The sequence below is a fragment of the Schistocerca cancellata genome, chromosome 6 (genome assembly GCF_023864275.1).
Source record: "Schistocerca cancellata isolate TAMUIC-IGC-003103 chromosome 6, iqSchCanc2.1, whole genome shotgun sequence".
Classification (NCBI taxonomy): domain Eukaryota; kingdom Metazoa; phylum Arthropoda; class Insecta; order Orthoptera; family Acrididae; genus Schistocerca; species Schistocerca cancellata.
Window position 1 is genome coordinate 73,151,162 of NC_064631.1, and position 20,663 is coordinate 73,171,824.

The 20,663-nt window shown below is 41.4% G+C and overlaps 1 non-coding gene across 1 annotated transcript; it reads right to left on the bottom strand.

The window, feature by feature from the left end:
• Positions 1 to 256: 256 nt before the first annotated feature.
• On the bottom strand, positions 257 to 330 carry Trnat-ugu (transfer RNA threonine (anticodon UGU)). The gene has a single exon. It is a non-coding gene; the product is annotated as a tRNA-Thr (tRNA).
• Positions 331 to 20,663: the final 20,333 nt, after the last annotated feature.

Genomic DNA, 20,663 nt, shown 5'->3' on the forward strand with positions numbered 1-20,663 from the left:
ATCTCTCTCTACAGTGCTCTGCCTCGACCAGGAGCAAGTCTATCTCCAGATGGCATCCCTAAGCGAAGTCTTCTCACCGAAACTTGATGGTTCCGCCAGCGTCGGAATCTCAGTGGCCAATTGCAGCAGACCAATGACAATTTTATAAACAAGTTTAACAATTTCCTACTCTTCTGGATTTGAAATTACAATTAAACCAATACCATCAGCTGCTGACGGGCGTTGATATACGTCAACGGGGACAAATGAAAATGTGTTCCCCGACCGGGATTCGAACCCGGGATCTACTGCTTACATGGCAGACGCTCTATCCATCTGAGCCACCGAGGGCACAGAGGATAGTACGACTGCAGGGATTTTTCGCCGGCACGCTCCCCGTGAGACCCACATTCTCAACTTGTAGTCCACACACTACATTCGTAATGCCCCTGCCACTATACCCATTACTCGCGGCAGACAATCCAGCGAGTCCCGTAAGTGTTCAGACATGTCCGAAAGAACAGATGCCATCTTCATGTCTTCTGGATTTTGTCACGGCTAACCAGCAAGGTATGGCACGGACAAGAATGCAGTCATGGTCAACCAAAAGTCTTACACATCCACACACATAGTAATTTGCCCCTTCTGTGGAGATAATTACTATGGACCAATCATAAAATCCCTTACTAAAAGTTGAACAATCACCCCAACAAGGTGTACCAAACCTCAACAGCTGCTCCCACTCGCTCATGTATTCACATGGCCTTCAGATTCTTATCTGGGTAAAAAAGGATTACTTTCCACTTCTTTCATAGAGCAGTTTTGTTATTGCGAACCAACCAGCCTTCCGCACGCTCCAGTTGTGCAGACACGATAGACTGTTTCCTCCTGTTGTACACTACTGGCCATTAAAACTGCTACACCAAGAAGAAATGCAGATGATAAACGGGTATTCATTGGACAAATATATTATACTAGAACTGACATGTGATAACATTTTCACGCAATTTGGGTGCATACATCCTGAGAAATCAGTACCCAGAACAACCACCTCTGGCCGTAATAACGGCCTTGATACGCCCGGGCATTGAGTCAAACAGAGCTTGGATGGTGTGTACAGGTACAGATGCCCATGCAGATGCAAAACGATACCACAGTTCATCAAGAGTAGTGACTGGCGTATTGTGACGAGCCAGTTGCTCGGCCACCATTGACCAGACTTTTCAATTGGTGAGAGATCTGGAGAATGTGCTGGCCAGGGCAGCAGTCGAACATTTTCTGTATCCAGAAAGGCCCGTACAGGACCTCCAACATGCGGTCGTGCATTATCCTGCTGAAATGTAGCGTTTCGCAGGAATAGAATGAAGGGTAGAGCCACGCGTCGTAACACATCTGAAATGTAAGGTGCAATGTTTAAAGTGCCGTCAATGCGAACAAGAGGCGACCGAGACGTGTAAACAATGGCACCCAATACCATCACGCCGGGTCATACGGCAGTATGGCGATGACGAATACACGCTTCCAATGTGCGTTCACCGCGATGTCGCCAAACACGGATGCAACCATCATGATGCTGTAAACAGGACATGGATTCAACGGAAAAACTGACGTTTTGCTCTTCGTGCACCCAGGTTCGTCGTTGAGTACACCATCGCAGGTGCTCCTGTCTGTGATGCAGCGTCAAGGGTAACCGTGGCCACGGTCTCCGAGCTGATTGTCCATGCTGCTGCAAACGTCGTCAAACTGTTCGTGCAGATGGTTGTTGTCTTGCAAACGTCCCCATCTGTTGACTCAGAGATCGAGACGTGGCTGCACGATCCGTTACAGCCATGCGGATAAGATGCCTGTCATCTCGACTGCTAGTGATACAAGGCCGTTGGTTCCAGCAAGGTGTTCCGTATTACCCTCCTGAACCAATTCCATATTCTGCTAACAGTGATTGGATTTCGACCAACGCGAGCAGCAATGACGCGATACGATAAACCGCAATCGCGATAGGCTACAATTCGACCTTTATCGAAGTCGGAAACGTGATGGTACGCATTTCTCTTCCTTACACGAGGCATCACAAGAACATTTCACCAGGCAACGCCGATCAACTGCTGTTTGTGTATGAGAAATCGGTTGGATACTTTCCTCATGTTAGCACGTTGTAGTGGTCGCCACCGGCGCCAACCTTGTGTGGATGCTCTGAAAAGCCAATCATTTGCATATCACAGCATCTTCTTCCTGTCGGTTAAATTTCGCGTCTGTATCACGTCATTTCGTGGTGTAGCAATTTTAATGGCCAGTAGTGTATATGTGTGTGAAGAATGGGTTTCGGCACCAAACAACTTTGCAACTTTCCCTCTGCAAGGCTGCCGATATGACAAGATCCTTTCCTCAGTCGGCTAATCAAAAAGAATTTCGTTGTCTTGTAATGATACAATCGTCCCACAGAGTTATAAAAAAATTGTATTCTTTGTCCAGCAGGAAGGGTCCCACAGACCTCTGACGCTAGCGCTTGCAAATCAGAAAAAGATGCCTCAAATTCTCGGAAGTGACCATTCAGAAGGGCAGAGCACCGCTATGGGTCCGCTCCTGCCAGCAGCGATGATACCTAACATCCTCCCAGGGGTGGCTAGTAAAGGCTGTTGGCCAAATACTGTCTTCACAAATCAGAAAACAAACACATGTTGAGCAAAACAAAACTAGTCTAGACAAGACATTATTGTACAAAGTGCATGAGACAGTTAGACACAAATAGTGCATGAGAACACTTTTATCTCAGTCTTGTTTTTCCTTTCATAGTGGGCGGAGTGTAGTCTCTTGGTGAAGTTGACAACAGAGGCGTTATTTGGTCGCTGTTTCGCAAGGTGGAAAACTCGGCCACCTACACTTTTATCTCAGTCTTGTTTTTCCTTTCATAGTGAGCGGAGTGTAGTCTCTTGGTGAAGTTGACAACAGAGACGTTATTTGGTCGCTGTTTCGCAAGGTGGAAAACTCGGCCACCTACACTTTTGTCTCAGTCTTGTTTTTCCTTTCATAGTGAGCGGAGTGTAGTCTCTTGGTGAAGTTGACAACAGAGACGTTATTTGGTCGCTGTTTCGCAAGGTGGAATACTCGGCCACCTGGAAGAAAACCAGACGCACATCGAAGTCTCAGTATCGTTGAATGTGCCACCAAATGTCGTTTCGAGGCTCTGGCGCCGGTTTTGAGACAGAGCAGATGTTCGACGTAGGCCAGTAGCAGGTCGGCCACGAACAGCCACCCCGCAGCAGGGCCGATGTCTTGCCGTAACTGCCCGACGAAAACGGAGTACACCTGCAAGGAGAATGGCTGCAGAGCTTGCAGGCGCCTCAGGAGCTACTTTTTCCCGACAAGGGAGGCTCAGAACAGCAGGGGTGTTTGCCAGGCGTCCGCCTGTGTGCATACCACTCGCTGCAGTACAGAAACGGGTCCGTTTCTTGTGGAGTCAGCACCATCAAAACTTGACCGTGAATGTATGAATGAATGTGCTCTTCACAAAAGAATCCCGCTGCAGTATGCAAAGTCATTCTCGTCCCATATTGCTCAGGAGAGAACCTGCTAACCGATAAAAGCCCAGCAACTGGCGTTGATAGCGTCGTGGTTATGGGAGGCGCCATGTTGAATGGCTGCACGGAATTGCACATATTCGGAGGAATACTGTAAATACTCAGAGGCACTGAGATGAGGTACTGCTACCACATACTCTCCTTATCAGAATTGTGACTGGTCCAGACTTCCTCTTTATGGACGATAACGCACGTCCGCATCGAGCTGCTCTGGCGGATGAATTTCTTGAAGGTAACGATATCCGTCGCATGAACAGTGAGCGAGGGCTCCGGTACTGACTCCTGTAGAACATGCATGGGATGCGTTATGGAAGCGAAGTGCATGCCATCAACATTCACCAACAACACTTCAAGACTGCCTCATCGCTGTTGCTGAGGAATGGGATCACCTGCTAGCAAATGAAGCTCTTGAACCATCTCGTAAAGAGGATGCCATGTCGTTGTGTAGTGGACTGACAAGACAGCCAGTCCGCAGTGACGGGTAGCCGAAAGACACGCGTTTACACACGCAGGCTTGCTTTAGGTCTGAAACAGGATACGTAATGAATGCTATAAAGAAAAGTACGTAGCTGCTGGAAAACTTAATTTTAATCCATCATTTGTATACAGCATTCTTGATGATACAAGTGAGACTCTCTCTAGAAATGGCTAATGGCGCCTTGCTAGGTCGTAGCCATGGACTTAGCTGAAGGCTATTCTAACTATCTCTCGGCTAATGAGAGAAAGGCTTCGTCAGTGTAGTCGCTACCAAAGTCGTCGTACAACTGGGACGAGTCCTAGTACGTCTCTCTAGACCTGCCGTGTGGTGGCGCTCGGTCTGCAATTACTGACAGTGGCGACACGCGGGTCCGACATGTACTAATGGACCGCGGCCGATTTAAAGCTACCACCTAGCAAGTGTGGTGTCTGGCGGTGACACCACAGTTGTGTAGCAGGTGTCGCTGCTAGGGGTAACCATATCCCCTGTTAGCAGCTTCTTCCTGTGAAAGAAATTTTCCAACTGTGTTACTTTCTCACAAATGGGTATCTTAGCTATCAAACCGATTCCAGCATAACGTTGTATGTCACTGTTGTAAGCCAAATGTCGTGTGATTAAGTTCTAGCTTGTTCATCCTGAGAAAGCGAATGTCCTCTTTTCCGTATTATGCTTAACGATTGGACATTACAGTCCGATTTAAATTATTTGATAGTTAACACTTCACGCTTTAGAGCTGGTTTCCTCCAATCAGAGCAGTCAACGTCACTCCCGAACCGTTCACCTTTGCTAAATTGCCACAACAACTGGTCAGTTCACTTCGAATTCCTTGTCCGGCATTCCTTCTTATTATGTTTGGAATCACGAGTCTGGCCCTTTTATTTCGTGTTTTACCATACATGATAACCACAACAAAACCAACTCTCTCTCTCTCTCTCTCTCTCTCTCTCTCTCTCACACACACACACACACACACACACATACTCACTCGACCGTGTTAACGGAATACACACGTTTCATACGCAGCACTAACCAAACATATTTTACACTTGTACACAACAGGTGATTCAGCGTCACACATATAGTTATCATAATCACAGAGATTGGCTTACATTAAAGCTTCACACACCACTTTGCGTCATGATGAATTTAAGAAGACTGTAATTCATCGTTGCGACTCGGTCACCACCATAATATTACTACGTGAACATGAAAATTGAAGTACCGATTTTTAATATTAATAACACAATGAGGTAAATGAAACGGGTATAATTCGAGAGATACTCTGCCATAGAGGTGCACAAAGGAAAAATCATTTGTGTATGAAGCCGTTAAGGGTGGTAAAAAGCAGTAAATGCTTTCATATTCATAACTCTGATGATACCTTCTATATCTCGCAATAAAATCTCCAATACATGAATATCGATAATTGAAGTGCTACGATTTCCTGCCCTGCGTGATGTGCAGGTACTACGACACAAAAGGAAACACGAAACTAACAACATTTCGAGAAATCGCATTCTAGGAATACTCATGTTTACATGGTTCATTTGCAGTAACAGATGCATACTGGGCAGCTACAATGAGACCACTGCTAGGTCGATGATGTTAGCAGTGGAGATCAAAATATCATAGTAATGAAGTCTTTAAATAAAGTTGAATATTAGCGTCGTTTTATCGCTTGCTTTTCTGTGCGAGTAACTTTGTCGTCAATTGTCGCCGTTACCAGAAAATTTTAGGTAAGTTCCTAATTTTTAATTTCTTCATTTTAAATTACTATGACTTCGATTTTGCTTATTAAAAGGAAACTATATATGCTTTAGGCTATGAACAGAAGCAGATCGCAAACGGATCGAAGTGAAAGACAAGGAGTTAGTTTTTGTGTAGACAATGTTATAGCAATGTGGACATTCGTGATAATGCTACTACTTTATTGAACGATACCTTTAAAATGCACTGAATAATATTTCCACACAATTTTGACAGTTACAATTGCAGTTTCATCAACTGCCAATACAGATTTTGCATTGCAAAACATTTAGCATCAGACGTTGCTGTACGTAATACAACAGCATTCACATTGTTCTGCATTTGCAAAATTACAGTCAAAAACATCTCGGTCTCGGATTCCTTACAGGATCAATAAGCATATTCAGAGAAACTAATTGGCGTGCGAATTTGTTTCATAATACACCAACTAATTAATTAAATAAATACATCCACTGACTAGAAATAAAGTTACTATGTCTTAAAATGCGTGCTATCGCCTTTCATTCAAAGATGATTTTATCATTTAGATCAGTCACAAAAATTACTTTTGCAGTAGGGTGTTGATATGTATGTAATTAATGAGGATATGAGACTCCATTTCATAAGGAAAAATCAGTCTGCTCTAAGGCCAGAAATTTATAATAAATTACGTGATCATATATAACTAAACCTGAATAATACTATAAATATTGAAAGAAGAGTTATTTTGTCTTCTTCACTTAATGGTTCTCCAAGAAATATGTATAAAAATTATTTGGATGCAAGTCCATTGTTCAACATTTTGAGAAACCTACATTATTTGTTAGAACAACTTGCAATCCTAATTTACCAGAAATTATTAACAATATTGATCCGCACGCATCTTTTAGTTTCCATCCAGAAATTATTGTGCGAATATTCAAGGCTAGATTGAAAATATTAATCGATGCAGTAGGAACGAAACAAATTTTTGGTAAGTTTCATGCAGTTGTTTACACTATCGAATTTCAGAAAAAGGAATTGCCACATGCCCACACTTTAATCACTTAATGTGAAATCGATAAAATAGTAGACATTTGTGATATGAGCAGAAATTCCAGATATTCAAGACCACTATAAACTATACAGATATGTTGTGAAGCATGTGATACATGGTCCAAATGTATTCTATGTGTGTGAGAGAGACAGATGGCAAAGAAAAAAATATCTAAAGCTTTCTGTGAACTTACATGACAAATAATTAATGGATATCCACTGTACAGACATCGTGATGATGGTCTTAGCGGTAATGTTCGAGAACAACCACCTGATAATCGTTGTGTTGTACCATACTAGCCATATTTACTTCCTAAATTTGTTTGCCATGTGAATGTTGAAGTTTGTCCTGTAGTTGAAAGTCTTAAATACATTTATACATAAATGCATTTATGAAGGTTACATTAGTGCAGCTATAGAAGTAGGCAATGGAAGGACACATGGGAATTAAGAAGTACAGATTGATGAAGTGAGGTGTTTTGTGAATGGTCATTATGTCGGATCAACTGAAGGGGTGAGGTGTGTATGTGAATTTCCAAAGTATTTTTAATTGCACATTATCATCAGGCTTGAAATTCATCTGCCACATAGAGAAAACGCTTACTTTACAGTAGGACAAGAATGGAGTGCAGATTAAAACGTGAAAAAAAACTAAATTATTGTCATTCTTTGCATGACATGAAACCTATCCATAGGCGAATGTTTACCATAGTGATATGCTTTTGCACTATATTTGGGTAGATGCTGATAAACTGGAAGAAGAGTGTCTGTGGTGGAGATAAAATGATTACACACATGAATGTAGTGTCTCCAAGGGCTGTAGAACTGTTTCCATTTACATTTGCTATTATTTGACATTTGTAGTCCTAAATCATTTGATGATGTTGTTTGGTTTGTGGGGCGCTCAAACTAAATCACTTGACTATGTTAGAACTTAAAATGGAATTGTTTAAAATACATTTGCTGCAGAATGCCACGCTCACGGATTGTTTCAAATGATAAAGAATGCCTTGAATGTATAAATAAAGCAAAGGACCTGAATTCACCAAAGCAAATACGTCATTTACTTTGTGTCAGCTGTGCACTAAAAGTACCACGAGATACTCTAGTATTATGGCTTGAATTTAGAATATTTCTTTCCGAAGATTTCTTAATGGAATAAAACAAAGAAATTTCTCACAGCTGATCACCATTAGACAGTAATGATTTTTATATGGCCATAACTTGACATGTCAGTTACTTGGATTACCAAGGTTAACGCCAGAATTTCATGAAGCAGATATTTTAGATCCAATCTATGAAGAGATACAATTTAATGAACTTCGTGAAAGAATTATCTGTGAACAGCATACTATAACTGACCATGTTATTCGTGAAGTTCTGTACCATCACACTGGCTAAAATGCATTTTGCTTAACTGCTCATGCAGACTGTGGTAAAACACTGACACAAACTACAACTATTCAGAAATTATATTCGCTGAATATTCGTTGCATTGCAACAATCTTCAGTGGCATATCTTCAGCTCTTCTAATTGGAAGTAGAACCTAGCACAAGGTGTTTAAATTGGTTGTTCTTGTGGTCTTCAGTCCTGAGACTGGTTTGATGCAGCTCTCCATGCTACTCTATCCTGTGCAAGCTTTTTCATCTCCCAGTACCTACTGCAGCCTACATCCTTCTGAATCTGCTTAGTGTATTCATCTCTTGGTCTCCATCTACGATTTTTACCCTCCACGCTGCCCTCCAATACTAAATTGGTGATCCCTCGATGTCTCAGAACATGTCCTACCAACCGATCCCTTCTTCTAGTCAAGTTGTGCCACAAGATCCTCTTCTCCCCAATTCTATTCAGTACCTCCTCATTAGTTATGTGATCTACCCATCTAATCTTCAGTATTCTTCTGTAGCACCACATTTCGTAAGCTTCTATTCTTTTCTTGTCTAAACTATTTATCGTCCACGTTTCACTTCCGTACATGGCTACACTCCATACAAATACTTTCAGAAACGACTTCCTGACACTTAAATCTACACTCGATGTTAACAAGTTTTTCTTCTTCAGAAACGCTTTCCTTGCCATTGCCAGTCTACACTTTATATCCTCTCTACTTCAACCATCATCAGTTATTTTGCTCCCCAAATAGCAAAACTCCTTTACTACATTAAGTGTCTCATTTCCTAATCTAATCACCTCAGCATCACCCGACTTAATTAGACTACATTCCATTATCCTCGTTTTGCTTTTGTTGATGTCCATCTTATACCCTCCTTTCAACACACTGTCCATTCGGTTCAACTGTTCTTCCAAGTCCTTTGCTGTCTCTGACAGAATTACAATGTCATCGGCGAACCTCAAAGTTTTTATTTCTTCTCCATGAATTTTAATTCCTACTCCAAACTTTCCTTTTGTTTCCTTTATTACTTGCTCAGTATACAGATTGAATAACATTGGGGATAGGCTACAACCCTGTCTCACTCCCTTCACAACCACTGCTGCCCTTTCATACCCCTCGACTGTTATAACTGCCATCTGCTTTCTGTACAAATTGTAAACAGCCTTTCGCTCCCTGTATTTTATCCCTGCCACCTTCAGAATTTGAAAGAGAGTATTCCAATCAACATTGTCAAAAGCTTTCTCTAAGTCTACAAATGCTAGAAACGTAGGTTTGCCTTTCTTTAATCTTTCTTCTAAGATAAATCGTAGGGTCAGTACTGCCTCACGTGTTCCAACATTTCTGCGGAATCCAAACTGATCTTCCCCGAGGTCGGCTTCTATCAGTTTTTCCACTCGTCTGTAAAGAATTCGCGATAGTATTTTGCAACTGTGACTTATTAAACTGATAGTTCGGTAATTTTCACATCTGTTAACACCTGCTTTCTTTGGGATTGGAATTATTATATTCTTCTTGAAATCCGAGGGTATTTCGCCTGTCTCATACATCTTGCTCACCAGATGGTAGAGTTTTGTCAGGACTGGCTCTCCCAAGGCTGTCAGTAGTTCTAATGGAATGTTGTCTACTCCGGGGGCCTTGTTTCGACTCAGGTCTTTCAGTGCTCTGTCAAACTCTTCACGCAGTATCGTGTCTCCCATTTCATCTTCATCTACATCCTCTTCCATTCCCATAATATTGGCTTCAAGTACATCGCCCTTCTATAGAACCTCTATATACTCGTTCCACCTTTCTGATTTCCCTTCTTTGCTTAGAACTGGGTTTTCATCTGAGCTCTTGATATTCATACAAGTGGTTCTCTTTTCTCCAAAGGTCTCTTTAATTTTCCTATAGGCAGTATCTATCTTACCCCTAGTGAGATAAGCCTCTACATCCTTACATTTGTCCTCTAGCCATCCCTGCTTAGCCATTTTGCACTTCCAGTCGATCTCATTTTTGAGACGTTTGTATTCCTTTTTGCCTGCTTCATTTACTGCGTTTTTATATTTTCTCCTTTCATCAATTAAATTCAATGTTTCTTCTGTTACCCTGGGATTTCTACTAGCCCTCGTCTTTTTACCTACTTGTTTCTCTGCTGGCTTCACTACTTCATCCCTCAAAGCTACCCATTCTTCTTCTACTGTATTTCTTTCCCCCATTCCTGTCAACTGTTCCCTTATGCTCTCCCTGAAACACTGTACAACCTCTGGTTAATCAGTTTATCCAGGTCCCATCTCCTTAAATTCCCACCTTTTTGCAGTTTCTTCAGTTTTAATCTACAGTTCATAACCAATAGATTGTGGTCAGAGTCCACATCTGCCCCTGGAAATGTCTTACAATTTAAAACCTGGTTCCTAAATCTCTGTCTTACCATTATATCATCTATCTGATACCTTTTAGTATCTCCAGGGTTCTTCCAGGAATACAACCTTCTTTCACGATTCTTAAACCAAGTGTTAGTTATGATTAAGTTATGCTCTGTGCAATACTCTACAAGACGGCTTCCTCTTTCATTTCTTAGCCCCAATCCATATTCAGCTACTATGTTTCCTTCTCTCCCTTTTCCTACGCTTGAATTCCAGTCACCCATGACTATTAAATTTTCGTCTCCCTTCACTATTTTAATAATTTCATTTATCTCCTCATACATTTCATCAACTTCTTCGTCATCTGCAGAGCTAGTTGGCATACAAACTTGTACTACTGTAGTAGGCGTGGGCTTCGCGTCTATCTTGGCCACAATAATGCGTTCACTATGCTGTTTGTAGTAGCTTACCCGCTGTCCTGTATTTTTATTCATTATTATACATACTCCTGCATTCCCCTATTTGATTTTGTATTTATAACCCTGTATTCACCTGACCAAAAGTCTTGTTCCTCCTGCCACCGAACTTCAGTAATTCCCACTATACCTAACTTTAACCTATCCATTTCCCTTTTTAAAATTTTCTAACCTTCCTGCCCGATTAAGGGATCTGACATTCCACGCTCCGATCCGTAGAACGCCAGTTTTCTTCCTCCTGATAACAACGTCCTCCTGAGTAGTCCCCACCCGGAGATCCGAATGGGGGACTATTTTACCTCCGGAATATTTTACCCAAGAGGACGCCATCATCATTTAATCATACAGTAAAGCTGCATGCCCTAGGGAAAAATTACAGCTGTAGTTTCCCCTTGCTTTCAGCCGTTCGCAGTACCAGAACAGCAAGGCTATTTTGGTTAGTGTTACAAGGCCAGATCAGTCAATCATCCAGACTGTTGCCCCTGCAACTACTGAAAAGGCTGCTGCCCCTCTTCAGGAACCACACGTTTGTCTGGCCTCTCAACAGATACCCCTCCGTTGTGGTTGCACCTACGGTACGGCTATCTGTATCGATGAGGCACGCAAGCCTCCCCACCAACGCAAGGTCCGTGGTTCTTGGGGGGGGGGGGGGGTTAAATTGCCCTTTCCAATTTTGGAAAATTCTGTGCCCAGTGTAACATCAAACAATAGCTATGGTCAATACATTAATTAATTGATTCTTAGTGTTGAAATTTCCATGTGTGTACTTCAAAAATTAAGCTTATAGACAGATTATTTAGAGTTTTCTCTACAGATGACTGTAATAAACATACAACTTTAGGAGATAAACCTGTTGTTTTGTGATATAATTTTCTACAAATTTTATCCGTTGTTCCACATGGATCACTCACAACTTTACTTGAGAATTGCATTGCAAATTGGAATGAGTTTCATAAGTGTCATCCTGATACTTTAACTCAAAATATGAGGGGTTTGCCATATGAAGTAGAGACTGAGGATTTTTTAAACAAATCGGCAATGATTAATTCCACAGTTTGCTAACAACATTATTGAAATAGCACAGCTATAAGTCAGCAATTAAAATAATATAATTAATGATATCTATGGCAATATTGCAGGAAACGTTTTATCACAGTCATTGTGAAATTCAGTTATTCTTGCACTAAAAAATGAAAATCTTGCCATGATAAATAATGACAGACTCAAAGTTATGCTAGGTGAAGCAAAAATTTATCACAGCTACGTTAAAATGATTTGTGATAATGAATATAAAATTACTAATTACTATCCATCTGAGATTTTTAATTCACTGTCTGTAAGTGGTTCACCACTAAAGTTCAAATTAACTACATTGTTCATCCTATCAGAAATATAAACAAAAAAGAAATATTAGTTAATTTAACCAAAATTTGTGTCAGATGTTTATATAATAATGCTATTAATTGCCAAATTTTGACTGCAATCATACAAAATAAGTGTATTTTGATTCCAAGTGTACATATGACTTATTTGGGTGCTATTTTAACTCTTCAGTTTCAAAAAAACGCAGTTTCCAGTTAATTCCACGTTTCTATTAACAGTAGTAAGTCAGAACGACAAACATTCGGAAATTTTTCAAATCAATAAACTTTACCAACAGCCATATATTTTAAGGTATTTTATTTTATATTATCTTTAGGGTTCTGTATCATTAAATTTTAGAATAAAGCAATTATTTCCCTCATTTTTGTCTTTCATTCTTTCTATTCGTCTTTTCTCACTCCTTTCCTCATAACATTCAAGTAAGACCTAAAAATCTGTATACTGTTCAGCTAAGGACTAAGAATCTGCATGTTAATAAATTCCAATGAATTGTATTATAAAATTGAGTGTCGTTAGTTTATAAATACAACTGGTCGAATTTCGACCACAGGCGATACTAGTAGTTATAAATTTAACATTTTACCTGCAGCGTTGTGGTACAGCGCAATGGGTAGCTACTAAGGTGACGTGCAGGAGTTCGTAGGTTCAAATTTCGTCGAATTTAGCGAAGTCTCTTTTCTTTCCAAACGTAATCAAAACATTTTGATTATTATTTTATTCAATTAATCAGTTTAAATGCATCTCTTTATTACTAAAATTTAGTACGTCATTTTTACTACCGTCTTGACGTTTTTATTTGCTTTTATTTTTCTTTCTATCGCCCTTTGGAATGTGTCTGTATCGCCTATAATGTGGAACCAAGCAGTAATGAGGACTGGTCATCGGTTGGTAGCGCGTCAGCTCGTGTAGCCTGTGAGGGGATTACAGTTTGATTTTAGCTCTAAACTGAATATTCTCGGTCTTGATTTTTCAAATAGAGATTAGCTTTAATTGCCATGAGCAAAGCGGTTATTTTAGTTCTGCCTCTGTTAGTTGAGCACCGTGGTCTCTGATACATAGCACATCACGAGGTTGTGGTTAGCGTAGGACTTGAGTTTAAATTCAGGCCAAGAAAACGCGTCGCTGCAATTTAGTCGTTGATCACTTAAAATCAGCTGTCGACAGAGCTTAACGCATTTCCGACATACTTCGCGGCGGCCACGTCCAACGTTGCTCCCAGTTACACATTAACAGCATTTGTAAACAGCCGTGTTTGCGTGTCGTGTATAACCGAGCGGTAGGCGGCAGGAATGTACTGTAGTGCAAGTGTCAGACCTTAACTATCAAATAATTTTAATCAGTGTATTGTGTATTTCACAAACCTTAAGATGTTGTTGTTGTTGTTGTGGTCTTCAGTCCTGAAAATGGCTTGCTGCAGCTCTCCTTGCTGCTCTATCCTGTGCAAGCTTCTTCATCTCCCAGTATTTACTGGAAGTTGGGATTTTATGAAGACGACCATTTAAGATAGGCAACCCAATTTACTGGTCTACCTCGGGTGCGCGTGATGTAATTGGAGTTGATTATCTTAAGGTGCGTGAAATATTTGATGGGTCCATTTTATTCTGTTCACTCTGTTTAATTAGAGCACTACACCAGTAATTACAATTCATTATCATGTATTTTCCGTCGTAGTCACACATTTTTAATTAGGTTACTCTAATATGTGGTTCTGAGTAGACAATACGGGTTGCTCTGAGGCAGCTACTTAGATCTGAAGATGATCGAGAGTTATCGAAACATGTAATCTAATTAAAAATGTGCAACTGAGACGGAAAAGCAAATGCGAATTATCGTAAATATCAATACAGTCTCAGAATATCTCCAGACGAATACGTTCCGCTATGTTGTTGTTGTGATCTTCAGTCCTGAGACTGGTTTGATGCATCTCTCCATGCTACTCTGTCCTGTGCTAGCTGCTTCATCTCCCAGTACGTACTGCACCCTACATCCTTCTGAATCTGCATAGTGTATTCATATCTTGGCCTCCCTCTACGATTCTTACCCTTCACGCTGCCCTCCAATACTAAATTGGTGATCCCTTGATGCCTCAGAATATGTCCTACCACGCGATCCCTTCTTCTAGTCAAGTTGTGCCACAAAGTCCTCTTCTCCCCAATTCTATTCAGTACTTCCTCATTAGTTATGTGATCTACCCAGCTAATCTTCAGCATTCTTCTGTAGCACCACATTTCGAAAGCTTCTATTCTCTTCTTGTCCAAACTAATTATCGTCCATGTTTCACTTCCATACATGGCTACACTCCGTACAAATACTTTCAGAAACGACTTCCTGACACTTACATCTATACTCGATGTTAACAAATTTCTCTTCTTCAGAAACGCTTTCCATGCCATTGCCAGTTTACATTTTATATCCTCTCTACTTTGAACATCATCAGTTATTTTGCTCCCCAAATAGCAAAACTCCTTTACTACTTTAAGTGTCTCATTTCCTAATCTAATTCCCTCTGCATCACCCGACTTAATTAGACTACATTCCATTATCCTTGTTTTGCTTTTGTTGATGTCCATCTTATACCCTCCTTTCAACACACTGTCCATTCCGTTCAACTGCTCTTCCAAGTCCTTTGCTGTCTCTGACAGAATTACAATGTCATCGGCGAACCTCAAAGTTTTTATATCTTCTCCGTGGATTTTAACACCTACTCCGAATTTTTCTTTTGTTTCTTTTACTGCTTGCTCAATATACAGATTGAATAACATCTGGGAAAGGCTACAACCCTGTCTCACTCCCTTCCCAACTGCTGCTTCCCTTTCAGGCGCCTTGATCCTTATACCAGCCATCTGGTTTCTGTACAAATTGTAAATAGCTTTTCGCTCCCTGTATTTACCCCTGCCACCTTCGGAATTTGAAAGAGAGTATTCCAATCAACATTGTAAAAAGCTTTCTCTAAGTCTACAAATGCTAGAAACGTAAGTTTGCCTTTTCTTAATCTAGCTTCTACGATAAGTCGTAGGGTCAAGTATTGCCTCACGTGTTCCAGTATTTCTACGGAATTCAAAAAATCTTCCCCGAGGGCGGCTTCTACCAGTTTTTCCATTCGTCTGTGAAGAATTCGCGTTAGCATTTCGCAGCTGTGACTTATTAAACTGATAGTTCGGTAATTTTCACATCTGTCAACACCTGCTTTCTTTGGAATTGGAATAATTATATTCTTCTTGAAGTCTAAGGTTTCGCCTATCTCATACATTTTGCTCACCATATGGTAGAGTTTTGTCAGGAGTGGCTCTCCCAAAGCTATCAGTATATCAAATGGAATGTTGTCTACTCCCGGGGCCTTGTTTCGACTTAGGTCTCTGAGTGCTCTGTCAAATCCTTCACGCAGTATCGTGTCTCCCATTTCATCTTCATCTACATCCTCTTCCATTCCCATAATATTGGCTTCAAGTACATCGCCCTTCTATAGAACCTCTATACACTCGTTCCACCTTTCTGATTTCCCTTCTTTGCTTAGAACTGGGTTTTCATCTGAGCTCTTGATATTCATACAAGTGGTTCTCTTTTCTCCAAAGGTCTCTTTAATTTTTCTGTAGGTAGTATCTGTCTTACCCCTAGTGCGATAAGCCTCTACATCCTTACATTTGTCTTCTAGGCATCCCTGCTTAGCCATTTTGCACTTCCTGTCGATCTCATTTTTCAGACGTTTGTATTCCTTTTTGCCTGCTTCATTTACTGCATTTTTATATTTTCTCCTTTCATCAATTAAATTCAATATTTCTTCTGTTACCTAAGGATTTCTTCTAGCCCTTTTACCTACTTGATCCTCTGCTGGCTTCACTACTTCATCCCTCAAAGCTACCCATTCTTCTTCTATTGTATTTCTTTTCCCCAAGTTCCGGTATAGTAACAGCAATTAAAGTTTATAACAGAGTTATAGTAGCGTACGATCGAGGAGAGACTTGCCGAAACAAGAAAACAGGAATTTAATACAAGAAAACACTAAAAAGTAATAGCAAACCTAGGCGGCAAGGGTTGCAAGGTGGATCGTGGCTGACCGCCATGTGAGTGGCTGCCACTTCCTGAGGCGTGCCTACGTCGTAGGACATACCATCTGCACCTAACTGAAGCGAAAACTTGGTGGCGTTCAGTTCTCCTGTAAGCGGGATGGATTGCAGTTACGGCGTGTAGACGGAGATGTATGCCAGCTTGGCAAATGGTAGCGAGGTTGGATCTTGCTTCTGCCTGCGAAACTAAATCCACATTGCACTCTTTCTACAGTCGTGAGTGTTTGTGCATGTAATTACCAAAAACGTATTAAATGGCTGACATTTGCAGTATTGTGCTAATGGTCTGCTAAAAGAGAATGCAATGATGCTGTTATTGGAGTTTCCACACTCGTCGCGGCCCGGTCATATATGGTTGTAACGGTATGACTATATCTACTGGCACTTGTATGTGACATTTTCTACTGGTGTGGCTGTCGTCCTGTGGCCTTTGTCTTTCGTTTTAACAAGACTACTCCACATGCACCAGTACTACGATCTTGTGAAAGGGCGCCGATGACCAAAATGTTTAGCGCCCAAAACGTTTAAATTCATCTATGTATCCATCCAGCATTTTCCGCCAACTTCCTTTCGTTACGGACAGGGGCCGAATCAGATGTAAGAGTATGTACCCAGGTACACTTTCTTCACCAACGTAATACACATTTGCATTCCTCGCACAATGACCTCTTTCTCGGGGTGTGTGAGAGTTTTGCAGCCGCGCGGGATTAGCCGAGCGGTCTCGGCGCTGCAGTCATGGACTGTGCGGCTGGTCCCGGCGGAGGTTCGAGTCCTCCCTCGGGCATGGGTGTGTGTGTTTGTCCTTACGATAATTTAGGTTAAGTAGTGTGTAAGCTGAGGGACTGATGACCTTAGCAATTAAGTCCCATAAGATTTCACACACATTTGAACATTTTTGTGAGAGTTTTGTATTAAGTGTATCTGTCTAGTGTACGTGAGTGTAATGCTTGTGTGTGTAGAATGATGTGATATTTGTGCAATATGGTGAGATATAGGAAGATGTGAAAGCGCGTCCTGGCAGAAAACCGGATGTCAGATCAAACACCTTTCAGCCGTCTAATTTCCAAAATGTTATTTTATTTGGCTGCCAGTTTCGGCGATTTACTACGCCATCTTCAGGTCCCTGAGTGAAGTGTAGGGAGATTCCAATCTCCCGTCAAAATAGGGGTAAACATTCAAATCATGTACCTGTATGAAGCAGAAATATACAGACACGAGTATTTGAATGATGACCCCTATTTTGACCGGAACCGAGATTGGAATCTTTCTACACTTCAGTCAGCGGCCTGAAGATGGCGTAGTAAATGGCCGAAACTGGTAGCCAAATAAAATAACATTTTGGAAATTAGACGACAGGAAGGTGTTTGATTTGACATCCTCTAGCGAACAGCCGAGTCCCTCAACCATCTCTGAAAAGATGGAGATACAGAGAAAGGACCACGAAGCTTGAAGTCATTTATCCGAGGAACGGATCACCATCCACAGTGTCACATCTCCTCACTCCATGAGGCACTGAGCAGAGGTTTGTAATTCAGTCCAGGACTCTGATAAATGGTCGGGTGATAGAAATTTTAAGCAGTTTTCTCAACTGTTAGGTCTTCCACCACCAGGCTTCGAATAGGCAACCTCCTTATTGAGTGCCACCACACAGGCGTGCGTCTGTGACACCGGTTTAGCAGGCGGTAGTAAAGTGATCTAGTCCTTGACTGGCTTCCTGATATTTTCCTAAATCATATGGGACGCCTAGCACAGTTTTCAGCGTTAATAGATTAGTTGAGCAGGTACACCTTTTCGAAGAAAATCCGCAATAAAAGGTTGTAAAATAAATTTTACTGCTCGTATAGATTGCATTCACTTCTAAAATTGTGACCGGCGTCTGTTCTGCATGAATCATTTTGTGATCTCAGTGTATCGGTTACGAGAGTAGCCCGTGTAACTCATTAGTAAATTTACATGTTAAGTCACAGTATTCCCCTGTAGAGACACCTGACGTTTCGATAGCATTTTTTAATGCTGATTCCTGTGATGCGGTACGCCAAAAATTCCTCTCCTGCACCAAACGCTTCATCACAGATTAACACTGGCCCCCAACGTCGTCAATTAGTTTTTTTCATATATTCCAGTCTCTGGCTTCTCCGACAGGCTGGTCTGCAGCTCCTAGAGCACTCAGGAAATTATTTTTGACGTTTTGATACATGTCCTACCATCCTACTCGTGCATATTGTTAGTATTTCCCGCTTGTTCCTACCCTCTTCGATTTTTCAAACAATCTCCTCATTTCTAATCTTACTAGTACACCTAATTTTCAACACACTTCTACTGCAGTACATATAAAACGCTTGCGTCCTCTGCAACCCCATTTCCCTACAGTCCTCGATTCACTTTTAAACGATGCTGTAACTAACGTATATTTCAAATGCTTTTTATTCCAGTCTTTGATCACAATATGAATTCCTTAGACGATGACCGGTTTCAGTCTGTAATGACCATCCTCAGATCTTTTTTACACCATATCCTAAAGTGATAAGCCCATAAATGGCATCGTCAAAACATATTAATATAATCAGCATGTTTTGACGATGCCATTATGGCCTTATCACTTTAGGATATGGTGTAAAAAAGATCTGAGGATGGTCATTACGGACTGAAACCAGTCATCGTCTGAAGAAGAATTCATATTGTGATCAAAGACTGGAATAAAAATTATTGGACAGTATTGGATCACTGTTTGTATACGCGACCAAGTTGCAGTTGGTGCAGCGTTTATTTCTTCGTGAAATTAGGTCCGACTTTTGATACCATCATACTTATTGTGATTACAAATGTCCTATTCGCCACTGCTAGTCTGTTTTCTTATTTTGTACTTGCTTCCCTTATCATGTGTTATACTGCTTATGAGATAGCAGAATTCCTTCACTTCGTCTGTTCATCGGTCCCCAGTTCTGATGTTAAGTTTATCGCTAACATCATTTCTGCCGTTTCTCATTATTTTCGTCTTTCTTCTCGTTACTCTAAATCCATATTATGTAATCATTAGACTGTTAATTTCATTCAACACATTCCATAACTCTTATTCACTTCCAGTGATGATAGCAATGTCGTCAACGGATCTTATTATAGGTGTCTTTTCACACAGACTTTTAAGTCTACTGTTGAAATACACTACTGGCCATTAAAATTGCTACGCCAAGAAGAAATGCAGATGATAAACGGGTATTCATTGGACAAATATATTATACTAGAACTGACATTTTCACGCAATTTGGGTACATAGATCCTGAGAAATCAATACCCAGGACAACGACCTCTGCCGTAATAACGGCCTTCATACGCCTGGGCATTGGATGGCGTGTACAGGTACAGATGCCCATGCAGCTTCAACACGATACCACAGTTCCTCAAGAGTAGTGACTGCCGTATGGTGACGAGTCAGTTACTCGGCCGCCATTGACCAGACGTTTTCAATTGGTGAGAGATCTGGAGAATGTGCTGGCCAGGGCAAGAGTCGAACATTTTCTGTATCTAGAAAGGCCCGTACAGGACCTCCAGCATGCGGTCGTGCATTATCCTGCTGAAATGTAGGGTTTCACCGGAATCGAATGAAGGATAGAGCCACGGGTCGTAACACATCTGAAATGTAACGTCCACTGTTCAAAGTGCCGTCAATGCGAACAAGAGGTGACCAAGACGTGTAACGAATGGCACCTCATACCATCACGCCGGGTGATACGCCAGTATGCCGATGACGAATACACGCTTCCACTGTGCGTTCACCACGATGTCGCCAAACACGGATGCAACCATTGTGATGCTGTAAACAGAACCTGGATTCATCCGAAAAAATTACTGTTTGCCATTCGTGCACCCAAGATCGTCGTTGAGAACACCATTGCAGGCGCTCCTGTCTGTGATGCAGCGTCGAGGGTAACCGCGGCCACGGTCTCCTAGCTGATAGTCCATGCTGCTGCAAACGTCGTCGAACTGTTCGTGCAGATTGTTGTTGTCTTGTAAACGTCCCCATCTGTTGACTCAGGGATCGAGACATGGCTGCACGATCCGTTAAAGGCATGCGGATAAGATGCCAGTAATCTCAACTGCTAATGTAAAGAGGGCGTTCCGTATTACCCCCCTGAACCACCGATTCCATATTCTGCTAACAGCCATTGGATCTCGACCACCGCGAGCAGCAAT